The sequence below is a fragment of the Myxocyprinus asiaticus genome, chromosome 39, assembly GCF_019703515.2.
Source record: "Myxocyprinus asiaticus isolate MX2 ecotype Aquarium Trade chromosome 39, UBuf_Myxa_2, whole genome shotgun sequence".
Lineage (NCBI taxonomy): Eukaryota > Metazoa > Chordata > Actinopteri > Cypriniformes > Catostomidae > Myxocyprinus > Myxocyprinus asiaticus.
In genome coordinates, this window is record NC_059382.1 from 30,944,653 (window position 1) to 30,961,271 (window position 16,619).

At 45.6% G+C, this 16,619-nt stretch overlaps 1 protein-coding gene across 1 annotated transcript in view; it reads left to right on the forward strand.

Moving 5' to 3' along the window:
* The window catches only part of LOC127430338 (autophagy-related protein 16-like), a 51,705-nt gene extending 48,102 nt beyond the window's left edge, over window positions 1-3,603 (forward strand). The window contains exon 5 of the mRNA XM_051680073.1: window positions 3,286-3,603. The gene's annotated coding sequence lies outside the window, so the exon portion shown is untranslated. The remainder of the gene's footprint in view (window positions 1-3,285) is intronic.
* The last annotated feature ends 13,016 nt before the right edge of the window (window positions 3,604-16,619 follow it).

Consider the following 16,619-nt stretch of genomic DNA (forward strand, 5'->3'; position numbering starts at 1 on the left):
GTAGGCGGAGCCGTAGGAGGCTCGAGGGATGAAGCCGTGGTAGCCGGAGCCGTGGGAGGCTCAAGGGGCAAAGCCGTGGAAGGTGGATCCATAGGAGGTTTGAGGGGTGAAGCCATGGAAGGCAGAGCCATGGAAGGCTCATGGGGCTAAGCCATAGAAGGCAGAGCCGTGGCAGGCAGAGCCGTGGGAGGCTCGAGGTGCGAAGCCGTGGAAGGCGGAGCCGTAGGAGGCTCGAGGGACGGAGCTGTGGAAGGCAGAGCCATAGGAGGCTTGAGGGACGGAGCTGTGGAAGGCGGAGCCATAGGAGGCTTGAGGGATGGAGCCATGGAAGGTGGAGCCGTGGCAGGCTCGAGGGGCGAAGCCTTAGAAGGCGCAGCCGTGGCAGGCTCGAAGGGCAAAGCCACAGAAGGCAGAGCCATGGCAGGCTCAAGGCTAAGAGTCCAGGATGACTGGGAAATGACCTCAGTGGTTGTGAACATGAGCAGAGTCTTGAGAGTGACTTTTTTGGTCGTGGGCATGGACTGAGACTCAGGAATGACCTCTGTCGTCGTGGCCATAGACAGAGACTCGGGTATGACCTATATGGTCATGGGCATGGATTGAGACTCGGGAACGATCTCTGTGGTTGTGGGCATAGACAGAGACTTGGGAACGACCTCTGTGGTCGTTGGCATGGACAGAGACTCTGGAATGACCTCTGTGGTCGAGGGCATGGACTGAGACTCGGGAACGACCTCTGTGGTCGTGGGTGTAGACAGAGACTCGGGAACAACCTCCGTGGTCGTGTACATGGGCAGAGACTCGGAAATGACCTCTGTGGTCGTGAACATGAGCTGAGACTTGGAAACGACCTCTGTGGTCATGTACATGGGCTGAGACTTGGAAACGACCTCCGTGGTTGTGTACATGGGCAGAGACTCGGAGACGACCTCTGTGGTCATGAACATGGGTTGAGACTTTGAAACGACCTCTGTGGTCGTGTACATGGGCAGAGACTCGTAGATGTCCTCTGTGAACTTGAACATGGGCTGAGACTTGGAAACAACCTCCGTGGTCGGGTACATGGGCAGAGACTCGGAGATGACCTCTGTGGTTGTGAACATGGGCTGAGACTTGGAAATGGTAGCCTTTCTCCTCCTCCTCTGGGAAGCCGAAGATGGCAATGCAGGCTCTGGGATGGACGAGGCTGGCAACGCTGGCTCTGGAACAGATGAGGCTGGCAACGCTGGCCCTGGGATGGATGAGATTGACAACGCTGGCTCTGGGACAGACGAGGCTGGCAACGCTGGCTCTGGGACAGACGAGGCTGGAAATGCTGGCTTTGGGACAGACGAGATTGACAACGCTGGCTCTGGGACATAAGAAGCTTCCAGCTCGTTGGCTGTGGCAGGCGTGGGCATTGACTCGTTGGCCGTGGCAGGTGTGGGCATTGGCTCGTTGGCCGTGGCAGGCATGGGCATTGGCTCATTGGCCATGGCAGGTGTGGGCGTCAGAATGTTGGCCGTGGCAGGCATGGGCGTTAGCTCGTTGGTCATGGCAGGTTTGGGCGTCGGCTCGTTGGCTGTGACAAGCGTGGGCTTTGGCTTGGTGGCCGTGGCAGGCATGGGTGTCAGCTCGGTGGCCGTTGCAGGCATGGACATTGGCTCGTTGGCCGTGGCAGGCAAGGGCACTGACAATTTGTGGGGAAGGGTCTTCGTGGCCCTACGCACCAATATCAGTGGTGGATAATTCAACTTGGAGACAAGGGCCATAAAGGGCCTCGAGACTGGGGCCACGGAATGCTTGGAGCAATGAGCCGCGTAAGGCTGGACTGTGACATGGCGTGTAGTGGGCTCAGATCTGACTATGACATGGTGTGGAACAGACTCAGACGTGGCTCTGACATGGCATGGAGCAGACTCAGATGTGGCTGTGACATGGCGTGGAGCAGACTCAGACGTGGCTGTGATATGGCGTGGAGCAGACTCAGATTTTACTGAGACATGGCGTGGAGCCAACTGTGGGGTGACTGACAGGGCATGGAGCAGATGGAGGCATGGGTCTGACATGGCGTGGAGCAGACTCAGACGTGGCTGTGACATGGCATGGAGCAGACTCAGATGTGGCTGTGACATGGCGTGGAGCAGACTCAGGTGTGGCTGTGACATGGCGTGGAGCAGACTCAGACGTGGCTGTGACATGGCGTGGTGCAGACTCAGACGTGGATGTGAAATGGCATGGAGCAGACTCAGACGTGGCTGTGACATGGCATGGAGCAGACTCAGACGTGGCTGTGACATGGCATGGAGCAGACTCAGATGTGGCTGTGACATGGCGTGGAGCAGACTCAGGTGTGGCTGTGACATGGCGTGGAGCAGACTCAGACGTGGCTGTGACATGGCGTGGTGCAGACTCAGACGTGGATGTGAAATGGCATGGAGCAGACTCAGACGTGGCTGTGACATGGCATGGAGCAGACTCAGACATGGCTGTGACAGGGCATGGAGCAGACGGAGGAGTGGCTGTGACATGGCGTGGAGCGGACTCAGGCATGGAAGACTCGGAAGTTGGAACCGGAATTGAGAGAGGAGGATCCTCTGCAGCGAGTGTCTCTAAGATTAGCCTCACATATTCCTCCCACGTGCAATCTCCGGTCTCCGGCAAGTCCCTCCACCGGCGTGTTGTTAGTCCGATTCGGTAGATGGATTTCAGGGTATCATCATCAAAACCAGCGTGGTCGGAAATAGTGGAGAAGAAATGGGAGAACTCTCTTATTGATAGGTCCGCCTGTTTCAGCTGTACGAAGTACGCCACTAGATCCATTTTGTGGTCAGTTGTACTGTAACATAAGGAAGGAAGTACAAGAGCTGGATCTAGGTGCAGCGAAACTGTATTTAATAAGATAAACAAAGTACAATGTAATGGGGTAAACACAGGAACAAAAGAAACATCCACAATGGGAAAACACAGGAACAAAGGAAACAACCACGAAGGGAACAGGTAAATAAACAGGAGGTCAAAACACATAACAACTGACAAAGAACAAGCAAACAACAGGGCATTATATACACAATGGATAATGACTTAATGGAAGACAGGTGAAAACAATCAAGGACAGCTGGCAGTGATGAGGGCAAGGAATTATGGTAAATGTAGTCCGGGAGGAACAGATGACAGGGGAGAGACACAAGGCAAACAACAGTGAATCATGACAACTGTAGTGTACACCTTTGTATGAAATCTTCAGTTTTATTGGCAATTTCAAGCACTGTATAGCCTTCATTTCATTTTCTTTTCTTTTCAAAGCTACTTTGGTAAAGTGACCTCAAACTGGGCCGAAGGTTCGCCTTCCAACAGGACAATGACCCTAAGCACACAGCCAAGAAAGCACAAGAGTGGCTTGGGGACAACTCTGTGAATGTCCTTGAGTGGCCCAGCCAGAGCCCAGACTTGAACCCAGTCAAACATCTCTGGAGAGACCTGAAAATGGCTGTCAACCGACGGTCTCCATCCAACCTGACAGAGCGTGAGAGGATCTGCAGAGAAGAATAGCAGAAAATCCCCAAATCTAGGTGTAGGTGTGCAAAGCTTGTCGCATCATTCCCAAAAACACTTGAGGCTGTAACTATTGCCAAAGGCGCTTCAACTAAGTACTGAGTTTAGGGTGTGAAAACTTATGTCAATGATATTTCAGATTTTCTTTTTAATAAATTTGCAAAGTTATAAAAAATCAGTTTTTTACTTTGTCATTATGGGGTATGGAGTGTAGATTGATAATAGATTGATAATAGATAGTAGATTTAGCATAAGGCTACAAAATCACGTTAATTATTAAATAAAACAGTTGTTAACCAAAGTGTATGGTTAACAAATGTGTTACTTAATAATTTCTGAGGTAATTTACTCGATCGCTTCTCTGAACAGATGCCAATAGAAAAGCTTGACAGCATTAGCAACAGTAACTAAGGGAAGCAGGGCATCTTCACCCATAACAGCTTTCTCTGAAAACCTCCTCCTCCCCAGCTTCACTGTTTAGATCTGTTACATGGGGATTGTATTTATGTCTAATTGTGCAGAAGAATGTCATACATGCTTGATGCAGCAAGTCTTGTGTTTTGTCTAATTGTGCATCAGCAGCAGCTTGTCCACATGCTTAACTCAGTATGACTTTGTATGTTCTAGCAGTTGCAAGTCTCAGTACTTGCTCTGCAGCAACAGCAGCAGAGTAGCAGATGTAACCATCAGGACCAAAATCCTACCCAGGTATCATACCCACATTAACAAGATAAATCTTTCAGACAGTTGTCATGACTGAAATAGTTGAATAAAACTATTGTGAGGGAACCCAAAATAATTGCAAGGAAACGAAAAATGTATTTAAAGGGAATGCAAACATTTTGTGAGAGAACGTAAAACTATTGCGAGGGAACACAAAACATTAGAAAATAAATTACTTCTCTGTCATCAAAGGGGCTCCATATGATAGTCTTGGTTACTGTGGATTTTTTTTTCTCTCAAATATTTTTTGTTGGATACAAGTGTCTGCTAAATGAGTAAAAAATGTTATCTTGAACAAATGTAAATAGGGCTTATTTAAACTAAACCGATGCCATAAATACAGCTTACATCATTCATTAGAAAATATTAAAGTGTTGCATAATTATTATGTCAAACTGGAGCTGGTCAGGTTTTCATGAAAAAAGCTGTACTGGAAATCATCTCTTAACAGAGCCCTGTAATAACCCCTGTTGAAGCAGCCCTGCAATAATATGGTACATTTGTTGTATAACCCTCATTATTCAGCATCTCTGTGGATTTTGATTGCTCTGATTGGATAACAGAGGTGAAATAATAGCACCAAGGATGTTGGTCCAGCAAGTTTCTGCCAATCGTAGGCTACAAAGCATCATGGCCTGTGTAATTTTCCTTTCAGCATGAAATGGACAATATAGATGATGGCATTCAGATATAATAAAGAGCCATTATTTACACCACAGCTCAGTCCTTGACATCTCTCATTCACTCCCAGCAACCACAGCTTTCAACTGCCACCCAGTCGACGGCTCCCTTGTCACCTAGCAACCGTCAGCCCACATAATTGTCTTTTGTCTCATCTTGTTGTAATGGGATTTATGCTATATTACGTCAGTGCTTTGACTGCTCTTGTATAGTATGCATACACAATATGTGGGCTTTACGAGACTGTGTGTCATTTTAAGAGTCAGTGAACACGCAAGCCCTCTCGTTTCTGTGATTGAAATTCAAATGATTGTCTTGTGGACCATTTGGAAAGACAAGGCTTCTGCGGTTTACTCAGTGTCAGGTCACGCACACCGCATGTCATAAATATTGAATGCCTGGAGATTGCAAATCTTACCCTCTTTTCCATATGATAGAATATAAAAAGTAAACTATGACCTTAAGGCTGCAGTTCTGCAGTTGCCTCCCCTGTCTTCACAAGTACATCACTCAGTGTGTAATGAGACAAACCATTTGGTTACTAGGGTTAGTACCTAGTAATTACATAGTTGTAATTAATAGTAAGTAAATGTAGAACAATACTGTACAAGAATCAGACTATATTATATCAGTTCTGATTGCAAAATTCAATAGTATCAAAAGAAAGTTATATATTTAATTAGGGTGGCATTCCCTAATAAAAGTTAACCATGCTTTTACTACAGTAACCATAGATTAACCATGGTATTTGTAGTAAAACCATGTAACCACCAAATTAACCATGGTTACTACAGTCATTATTACTACAGTAAAACCATGCTTACTCTGTGGATACTACTCTACTGTTTTAAAGCCATGGTTGCTCTATGGATACCACAGTATTACTATAGTAAAACCATGTTTACTACAGCCATGGTTACTAGGATATTATTACAGTAAAACCATACTTTCTAGAAAACAAAAAGCTAAAAAATGTAACTGAGCATAAATTTATACTTAATATACTGTGCACTAATAAACTAGAAAACACCCTATTTTATATAACTAAATATAGTGATAAAAAGCAGCAATTAACTAAATATTTGGCTTCATAAAATAAGCAAAAACCCTCTACGTCTGCACAAGGCTCAAGTGAATCACTATGTAAACTAGTTCATTTACATGAACCATCAAGAAGTACCTCTTAGTTAACTACTCCAACACTAAATAGGATGCAATTTAAGTGAATGGTGACTGTGACTAACTGTAATGTTTGCAGGAATGAGGCGAGAAAAGGAGGATCTATGTGCAAGTTTAATTAAAACTCAGAAATAAACAAAGAACTCAAAACATAATCATAGAACAAACCATTACATCCATACATGTTACCAACTGACAAAGACAGAGAGAAATGGAGTGCAATATACACACAAGAATTAACAAAGGTAACAAGACACAGCTGGGATGACAATCAGGGAAGGAATCAGGAACAGAGACACAAGGAGGAAAACGCTTAACTTCAAACTAAAAGTCTTAGTTCTCCTAGTGACCTCTAGTGGCCACTAAGGCAAATGTCCCAAGTGTTACAGAGCCCCCGCATCTAAGGAGTGGCTCCTGACGCTCCATAACACATAAAACAAAACATCAAAAAAATAAGTCACTCGTCGACGGCCACCGTGGCCGTGAGCACTGGCAGCAACTGGGGAACAACCTCCGTGGCTGTGAATGCTGGCTCTGGGATGGACGAGGCTTCAGGCGCTGGCTATGGGACAGACGAGGCTTCAGGCGCTGGCTCTGGGAAGGACGAGGCTTCAGGTGCTGGCTCTGGGATGGATGAGGCTTCAGGTGCTGGCTCATTGACCGTGGCAGGTGTGGGCGCTGGCAGCAGCATGAGATTACTGCCATACCCCACAGTGTAAGGGGAGAATGTGAGCCTCAAAGCATAGTCCTTGAACTCAACCAAGGAAAGGTCACAACTGCCTCCTGGCAGACATGTTTTCACTGGCTCGTTATGTCCGAACCGATAGCAATCCATGAGACAAATATCTCCCCAACTGAAATCCTGGGCGAGACTGCAGAACTGCTCTGTATATTGATCGATGGTATCACCTCCTTGTCTGAGAGACAACAACTGCCAAGCTTCTATATCCATAGTCAGGTCGGTTGTTCTGTAACGTTTGCAGGAATGAGGCGAGAGAAGGAGGATCTATGTCCAGGCTTATTTAATTAAAACTAGAGAATAAACGTAAAGAACTCAAAACATAACCATAGAACAAATCGTTACATCCATACAGGTTAACAACTGATGAAGACAGAGAGAACAGAGGGCAATATATACACAATAACTAACAAAGGTAACAAGTTAGTAACCTGTAGGGTTAGCTACAGGTGGCAGTGCCATTTTACTATATATCACAGACAGAAATAGCTCATTATAGGAGCATGTGTAGGTCTTTGTTGTCCTAGTCAGTGGCCAAAAACTTGCTAAAGGCATTATGGGGAGATGGGCTGGTTTTCACCTTGAAGAAGTTGTCACAAAGGCTATAGCTCAGTAACGACAAGATTTTAGATACAGAAATCGCCTGTTAGTGAAGCTGGACCAGCCTGAAAAATATCATTTTTAACCTCTCCTCCCAGTTTTCACATTAAACATGTACTACCACTACTTATGCAGATATTGGGGCGTGGAGTCACAAAAGGTCAGTGTGTGTTCAATAAACTGTATCTTTTTTGCTGGGCTAAAACTGTGAAAATGTTTAAGGTATGTGGCTATGCAAAATTTGACTTTCAAAAATAAACCTACTCTAGAAATATTCACTGGTGTAAAAAGTGTGACAAATAGCCCCTGTCTCCCTTATATATTAGAGTTTGACCTATATGGGTTTATATAAGTCTAATATCTAGTGAGCAGGTGGTCAATATAATGCTTATATATAAAGCCCCATTCACGCAAAATTATTTCGTACACCGCTACAGACCAGAATATGATATTACGCCTGAGGGCTTCTGGTTTTAATAAACAAAAAAATCACAAATAAAAAATAATATTATATTCAAAATGATAGAATATACTTCTACTCACTTTCCAACAGCAATAAAAACACGTAACTTTGAAATATGTATTCTTTGAATTGAGCCGAGAGGTCAGTGTGTGACAATTCATCTTCTACTGGTCACACATCTTCTCATCATCCAGATTTGCAGGTCAGAGTTTGCCAACCTTGAACTTTCCTCTGTGGTGTAGTGCAAAAGTTCTTCACAAGCTTGTGTTTCCAGTCTCTTATGTTCAGATGCATTTGAATGGGAGTTAATTGAGTAAGAAGTGTAGTGTGACCGCCACTTAATCTGTGATATTGCAAATTGTAGAAAAAAGATTCTTACACAATTTTTACTTAACATTCACAAAATATCTGGAAACAGAAAATCGTTGATTTAGCTGTATTACAGCTGTCTTGGGGACAGTGTTTTTTGTTATAAAGAAATTGCCAAATGTATAATTTCAACACATAAAGTAATTTAATGGGACACAAAACATTAGTGTTAAGATATCTTTTCAATCTAGAATTTTTCTAGGGGTAAAAGTTCCCCTATTTGAAAATTCAACCAAATGCAAATTTAGCTCTTGGAATTACACACTGAGATATTTGATGTTTATTATATATATATATATATATATATATATATATATATATATATATATATATATATATATATATATATATATATACATATCAGTATTTTTACTCTGTGTTTAAATTATGGACTGAGATGACACCTTTTTTGATAAAGCAACTGAAAAAAACTGAAATAGTTAAGCAGTGTTTATTCATGTCCTAAGAGAAAGAGAAAATAATTGGTTACTTGAACCATGAATACTGAATATTCGAGTTAAGTATCCCACAGCTGTGGCAACCACAATGATAACATAATATCTTCTTTCAGTATTTCTGTTTTAAAGCAAGTAAACCTGCAATAACAAGAAAGCTACTTATACAGACAGAACATGGCCATGAAAGGATGTACAGTATAATAAATACAAATTTAGTTTTGTTGTTTATTTTGCAAAACAAAATATGTTGTTTCAGGGCAGAGGGCTTCAAATGTGGAAGTGACTGCATCAAGGCCATCTTCAGGTGAGTGAAATAAAATGTCATGGTTACTTTAGTAACCTCCGTTCCCTGATGGAGGGAACAAGACGATGTGTCGATGTAGTGACACTAAGGGTCACTCTTGGGAGCCCCAAACACCACTGCTTGTTTGAAAAAAGGCCAATGAGAATTGGCGAGTGGAATTTGCATGCCACTCCCCCGTACATACGGGTATAAAAGGAGCTGGTATGCAACCACTCATTCAGGTTTTGTGCTGAGGAGCCGAGACCAGGTCCCGGCCATTTCAGTGGGTAGTTCAGCATTGTGGCAAGAGGGGCCTCTGCCCAAGGAAGATGCAGTTTGCTGACAGGGAAACAATTTTGTGGAAGATATCACTTGGGGTCGCCTTCAGGGAACCAGCACATGTGGAGCACCGACCTCAGTACAGGGGCTCATTAGCGCATGAACTGAGCCGGTCAGCAAGTTTCTCCGCAAACTAAACTGACAGAGGTCTAAGGAGGAAAGTCATCCAGGGATCACAGTCTGTGAACATGACTGGGTGTCAAGAGTGCATGTCTTCAACTCAAGGGAGGGGAAAGGTGGTATGTGCAAGCAGTACACCCGGCCAGCTGTCCCGGAACTTACCTGCTCGTGCCTGCCAATACACGGGACGAGACAGGCTCAACCTGGAGATTGTAGAACCTCGCAAAGGTGTTGGGTGTTGCCCAGCCCGCTGCTCTGCAGATGTCTGCCAAAGAGGCACCACTGGCCAGGGCCCAGGAGGCCGCCACAATCCTGGTAGAGTGGGCTCGTAATCCCGCAGGGGGTAGCACGTCCTGAGCCTGATATGCCATAGCGATGGCATTAATGACCCAGTGGGTGATCCTCTGTTTGGAGACAGCGCTTCCTTTCCAGCCTCTCCTGCAGGAAGGAAAGCACCGATCCGACTGCGCATCTCTGGGGGTCTATGCGTCGGGAAGAACACCACTTAGCGAACAGATGCCACTTCAAGGCATACAGGTGCCTCGTAGAGGGAGCCCTAGCCTGAGTGATCGTGTCTACCACCGCGGGTGGTAGGCCACTTAGGTCTTCCGTGTCCCATCCAGGGGCCAGACGTGGAGATTCCAAAAGTCTGGTTGTGGGTGCCAGATGGTGCCCCGTCCCTGAGAAAGAAGGTCCTTCCTCAGGGGAATTCATCATGGGGGGCTGTCATGAAGAATGTGAGATCCCAGAAACACGTCTGGGTGGGCCAGTAGGTTGCTACTAAGATGACCTGCTCCTCGTCCTCCCTGACCTTGTACAGGGTCTGTGCAAGTAGGCTCACTGGGGGAAATGCATATTTGCATAGTCCACAGGGCCAGCTGTGTGTGCCAGAACCTCTATACCGAGGGGTGCCTCGGTCAGGGTGTACCAAAGTGGGCAGTTGGAGGATTCCCAGGAAGCACACAGGTCTACCTGTGCTCAACCGAATCGACTCCAAATCAGCTGGACCACCTGAGGGTAGAGTCTACACTCTCCACTGAGGGTAACCTGACATGACAGCGCGTCCGCTGCGGTGTTGAGGTCGCCCAGGATGTGAGTGGCTCGTAGGGACTTGAGGTGCTGCTGACTCCAGAGGAGGAGACGGCGGGTGGGTTGTGACATGCCTTGAAGGTTGATGTACGCTACCATCACTGTGTTGTCCGTCCGGACCAACACGTGCTTGCCCTGGATCAACGGCCAGAACCTCCGCAGGGTGAGCAGTACTGCCAACAACTCTAGGCAGTTGATGTGCCAATGCAGCCGCGGGCCAGTCCAGGAGCTGGCAGCTGTGTGCCCATTGCATCCGGCACCCCAGCCCGTCTTGGAGACGTCTGTTGTAACCACGACGCGCCTGGAGACCTGCTCTAGGGGAACCCCTGCCCGTTGAAATGCAAGGTCGGTCTAAGGGCTGAAGAGGCGGCAACAGATCGATGTGATGGTCACGTGATGTGTCCCGCGGTGCCATGCCCATCTCGGGACTCGAGTCTGAAGCCAGTGCTGAAGCGGTCTCATATGCATCAACCCAAGCGGTGTGGCCACCGCTGAGGTTGCCATATGCCCCAGGAGCCTCTGAAAAAGTTTCAGTGGAACCGCTGTCCTCCGTCTGAATGCCTTGACAGTTCAGCACCGACTGCGCACTCTCGTTCATGAGGCACGCTGTCATCGAGACTGAGTCCAACTCCATACCGAGAAAAGAGATGCTCTGAACCGGGGAGAGCTTGCTCTTTTCCCAGTAGACCCAAAGCCCCAGTCGGCTGAGGTGCCGGAGCACGAGGTCCCTGTGTGCGCACAGCAACTCTCGAGAGTGAGCTAGGATTAGCCAGTCATCGAGATTAAGGATGCGGATGCCCACTCCCCTTAGCAGGGCAAGGGCTGCCTCTGCGACCTTCGTGAAGATGAGAGGGGACAAGGACAGGCCGAAGGGGAGGACCTTGTACTGGTACGCCTGACCTTTGAAGGCAAACCATAGGAAGGGTCTGTGGCGAGGTAAGACCAATACATGGCAGTACACGTCCTTCAGGTCTATTGCCGTGAACCAATCTTGATGCCGGACACTCATTAGAGTGCGTTTTTGCATCAGCATCTTGGACGGGAGTCTGTGCAAAGCCCGGTTCAGTACTCGCACCATTCTTTTGTCAGGATTTTGGGTGTCGCAGCCTCCTGGGCATGCGGCGACAAAAGATTCTCCTCCCGGCACTCCACCGGGGGATGGAGTGGTCTGTTGGCCAGCCCCTGAGAAGTAGGTCTCCTCACCCCTGGGTTTCCCGTCTCGGGAGCCCTTCGAAGCCTTCCTCAGGTTCTTCTATACGTCTTAGCGGCCGGCCGTGAGACGGATGGTGCCTGCTTTCTGCGGAGGGCTGCACACTGGAGCCGGGCCACGGGGGCGGGCTGCAGCGGAGCCAGTGTTGTTGCTGAAGGAAGACGCCCTTGGCGATGAGCAGACAGGGTGCGGGGCCTCTGCATCAGACTGGACAAGCCCGCTCTCCGATGCTGCGCTCGATAACTCATCATCTTCCCGAGCTCTGAACGAGAAGTCGAACTCACGCTGAGACGAGCCGGCGGTCTCGGGCAAGCGAGTGTGCTGGGGAATGGGAGGTCCGTGGGGGGATACCCGGTGGAAGAGGTCCCATTGATGTCTCCAAATCGCCCCCAGTGCTAACCGAAGCAGCCTCAAACCCGTAGGTAGAAGTACCGGTGCGGGAGCCGCTGGGGTGGCTTGCTTTCTAATGAAAGCAAGCCGTGACCACAATGTTGCCATGGTCATGTTCTTGCAATGAGGACATGACTCATTCAAGAATGATGTCTGTGTGGGCAGTGCCCAGACACAAAAGACAGCGATCGAGGCTGTCAGAAGCGGAGAGATAACGACCGCAACCAGGAATAACACACAAACGGAAAGGCATCTTTAAAAAGACGTTCCGTGTGTGCCGCTCTTTTTGTGAATGAAAATATACTCTTTTAGAATACGCTCTCTTATTTTCGCTCTGCCGAAGTGCCCAGGGGCGTTCTCTGCACTCCACGGGTGCAGAGGAGGAGAAGCCACTGAAATGCGCCATAAATCCAGCAGTTTTGAGGTGCGTCTTTGGAGGAAATTGAATTCAGTGCACTGAATACAACTGCTCGGCTCCGAAGAGAATATCTGAATGAGTGGTTGCATACCAGCTCCTTTTATACCCGTATGTCCGGTGGAGTGGCATGCAAATTCCACTTGCCAATTCTCATTGGCCTTTTTTAAATTAAGCAGAGGTGTTTGGGGCTCCCAAGAGTGACCCCTAGTGTCACTACATCGACACAACGTTGAGTGAGTGACAGATAGGGAACAGGATGCTATGACCTGTCACTAACCAATCATCAAGATCAGGTTTTTTCACCACTGTCTGTGTTGTAATAGGACATGTCAAATCTGATTTGAGATGGCATGTGGTGTGATGCTTATAGTCCCTGAAACATACCGCTGTATTCTTGAATGCTCCTGGCATCTAAAGCAACCTTCTCGTGTCTCACAGTCTTGACTTTTTTCTCTCGGTCTATGAAGAGGTAATGTAGACTTAAACAGAGATGGAAAATCCAATATTGCAATCGTAATGTATGGGGAAAGGCTGTGACCCTCCTGGTAAAGACAGCTGGTGAGATGGATTTTATTGGTTACTCTTGCTTTCCAGAGTCTCAGCAAGTGTCACGTCTTGTTTGGTCACATCTTGTTATCAAATGCTCACAGTAGGTGAGACACAAAATGTCATTTTCAGAAATGTTGTCTTGTTTTCCTATAAAAATATCCAAACATCCTTAAATCAAAACTTGAGAAGCAAGTTTATGTAAAATAAAAAGAATAGATCTTAAATTAAGTTTATTTTTCTTACCCCATTGGCAATTTGTTTTAAGCCTAAATGTAACAATTTTGTTTGGTTTATGCTTACAACAAGAAAAAAAGTTTGTTAGTTCAATAAAGAAAGGTAAAGTTTCTTCAGAGCAAAAAAGTAGATGAAAATTATGGGGGAAAACCAGAGGAACACAACTGTGTACTTCTTTTGAGGCTTACTGTATTACTTCTTATCACAGGGGGCATTGTGAATTACATAATCAAATCAAAAGAAATGATGCAATAGAAAACTCTCGACTTAAGTATAAAATGCAATATTTTAGAAATGTATTGCAAAATATTCAAACACAGAAATCTATATTATATTTGATAGTGTAAGTAGACACTTGATTACATCATTCACTGTGCTTCATGGGAGTTAGCGGTTTTTGAACTCTTTTGCCATGATTTAGCAGCATGTTCTCTGATTGGTGGATCTCTCCTCAGGATTACAGGTAGTTTAGTTCTTCACCAAGAATTCTGATATTAAATATGATATTTTAAAAATGAAATTGAAATAACATTGTCTTGTGATACTTCAACTTAATTGCATCAGAGCTCATGGTAGTTCTGTCCTGAAAGTTTTATGCATTTTTGTTAAAAAGATGGATAAAATGGAACCCTAAAGTTGCATTCTGTTTTGCATTATTTATTTTTTTGCCAAATATATGTATATATAGACCAGACCCTGTGTTCTCTTACCCTGTACTTGAGCATGTGGCGTGGTGTTCCAGGGATCTCCAGCTGAATATGTGCTTCAGTTTGTGACGTGACCACCTTGCTTCAACAGTGTCCTCTCCACCACCGTACCAGTGCTGGATGCACCAATTCTATGCTCAGAGGTACAGAATCTTCTTGCCAAGGATGTTATTGAGATCGTACTGACAGGTGAAGAACAGAAAGGCTTTTAAAACCGTTATTTTCTGATCACCAAAAAGAGTTGTGGGTTGCGACCCATACTGGACTTGAGACCACTGAATCAGACACTCAGCAAGTCTCTGTTTAGTATGGTGACTCAGAGACAAATCCTGTCTCATGTCTGGCCTCTGGACTAGTTTGTATCAGTCGATCTGAATGATGCATAGTTTCATGTACAGATTGCCCCTCGACACAGGCCATTCTTGAGATTCCCCTTCGAGGGGACTACATTCCAGTTCATGGTCCTGCTCTTCAGGTTCCAGTAGTCGTTGCCATGCTGGGCTGGAGGATGCTGAACTTCGGTTGTGCCAAGAGGGTCCTTAAAGATTGGACTGGGCAGCTAGGTCAGTTGAATCTTCACAGGGTCCTTTGCAGGCTGGCTGCGTCACTGAGGAGCCATGTGGGACAGGCAATGTCTGCCGATACAGAGGTCCTTTGTGGACTGGGCTGCGCTGCTGGAGGGGCCGTAAGGGTCAGATAAGATTCCTTAGTGCTGGGGCCCTTTTTCAGCTAGGGTGCAGCAATATAGCAATAAAGCAATATAAAAGGTTTTGCTTGCAAAAGCTTAACCTCAACTATCTTGTAGCCTCTTTCCTGGTCAGGTCAGAAACTCAGGATATGGTGTGTCTGCAAATGTCTCCTTCCCCGTTGAGTTGGAAACGCAGGACAAGGGTGTGTCTACCCGGGGGACATATTTATCCCTTTCTGATGAGGAGACTGAAATCTGGTGCCTTTCCGATCCTGGAGTGTGATTGGCCACTGGTGTCTGAAGTGGCCACGTTGTTGCCCACCCTAGTGTGGAACTCATTTGCATAGCATAAAGTACAGTGTTAAAACAGTGTCTTTAACGTTTTACCCATGAATTATTTCTTTACCAAACCTCTTTCAAATTATTAAAGGCATCGTATGGAACAGATAGAGACCAAACACGATAAGAAACGGTTAAGTCATCGTCCATGCATTTGTTTATCTGTTAATAGGTCTGTCCTGTGAACTGTTGTGTTAACAGTCAATAACCATTAACATAAACTGTGCTTTGCATGAAGATGGAGTGGATGTGTTGCAGTTTATATTAATTTAAGGCCTCCAAACCTATAGATCTATAGAATAGATTTCTGTGGCCCTCCACTGCTGCTGCATCCGGGAGGTCTTGAAGGAATTTATGGCAGTTCTTGCTTAAACCTTAGGAACGAGTTTGGTGTGTGCAGAAGGTCCCCCTTCCTGCCCTGTAAGAGGTGTCTGGCAGTTGTCTTAGCATCTTATCTGATGTTGCTGAATATTTGTTTATGTTCATTCACCAAGGATCCAATCACAGTGAGGTACATCTTCTTCTACACCGGCAGTTAGAGAGGGGCCCTGCCATAAACTGGTCCCTGGAATGCCATCTTAACTGATGTTCACCACACCGGCGAATGTATTCAGTCCATCATCTCACACTTGACAAGGTTCAAGTTGGGGAGACCCTGCCATAGGGCTTTTCCACTGAAATAGTGATGGATCTCATGCCGATCCTTTGCTGAGTACTACAGCCTTCAATATTGTAAGTAAATCACTCGCATATGTGACTAAATTTCGCACTATGCGGACATAATATGTCTGTTACTAGCCACTGGCTATTAAATATTCAGATTTTACTTGCCAGAGATTGAGTTGTGTAGTGGGGTAGAAGAATGCAAGCACTGCAATACTTTTACTGAACAAGAAGCTGGATTCAGCCTTGATTATCGTCTTTTACTGCGTGTTGTGTCTTGTGAGCGTGCACTCTGCAGGAATTTTTTGGCTGCAATGAGTGCTGAAGTGTCATGATATGCCATAATTATATTTACATTGCATTTAACAATGTCAACTGTGATTTTGGTTCAACTTTTCCATGGACTGTTTTCACAACATTCTTCATGGCTTCAGACCAGTATAATGCGCATTTTAGACGTCTGTTGGAAGGTAAAAGTGTTGTGAAACTCGAGAGCTTGTAGATTTCAAATTGAGAACATGTATAATACATATTTGTACAAGCAAGTCACACATTATGCAAGTAAAATTTTCCTTATGCTTTGTTTCGTGTATTGTGTATCCAAAGACGAGGTCCACATACTCCATTTTCATTTCATGTTTCTTTTAATATACCTTCTGTTATTTACAGTTGGTGATCAAAAAGATAATAAGAAACATTAATTCTAACTATACAGTGCACGGAAGACAGTGCAATTTCTCCTTATTTTGTGCTGCGTTCTTTCAACTGTAAACAATTGCTAGCGGAGCTGCCAGTTCTCTTTAAGAGACCATTTAGTGCTTGTTATACATATCACTGTAAACTC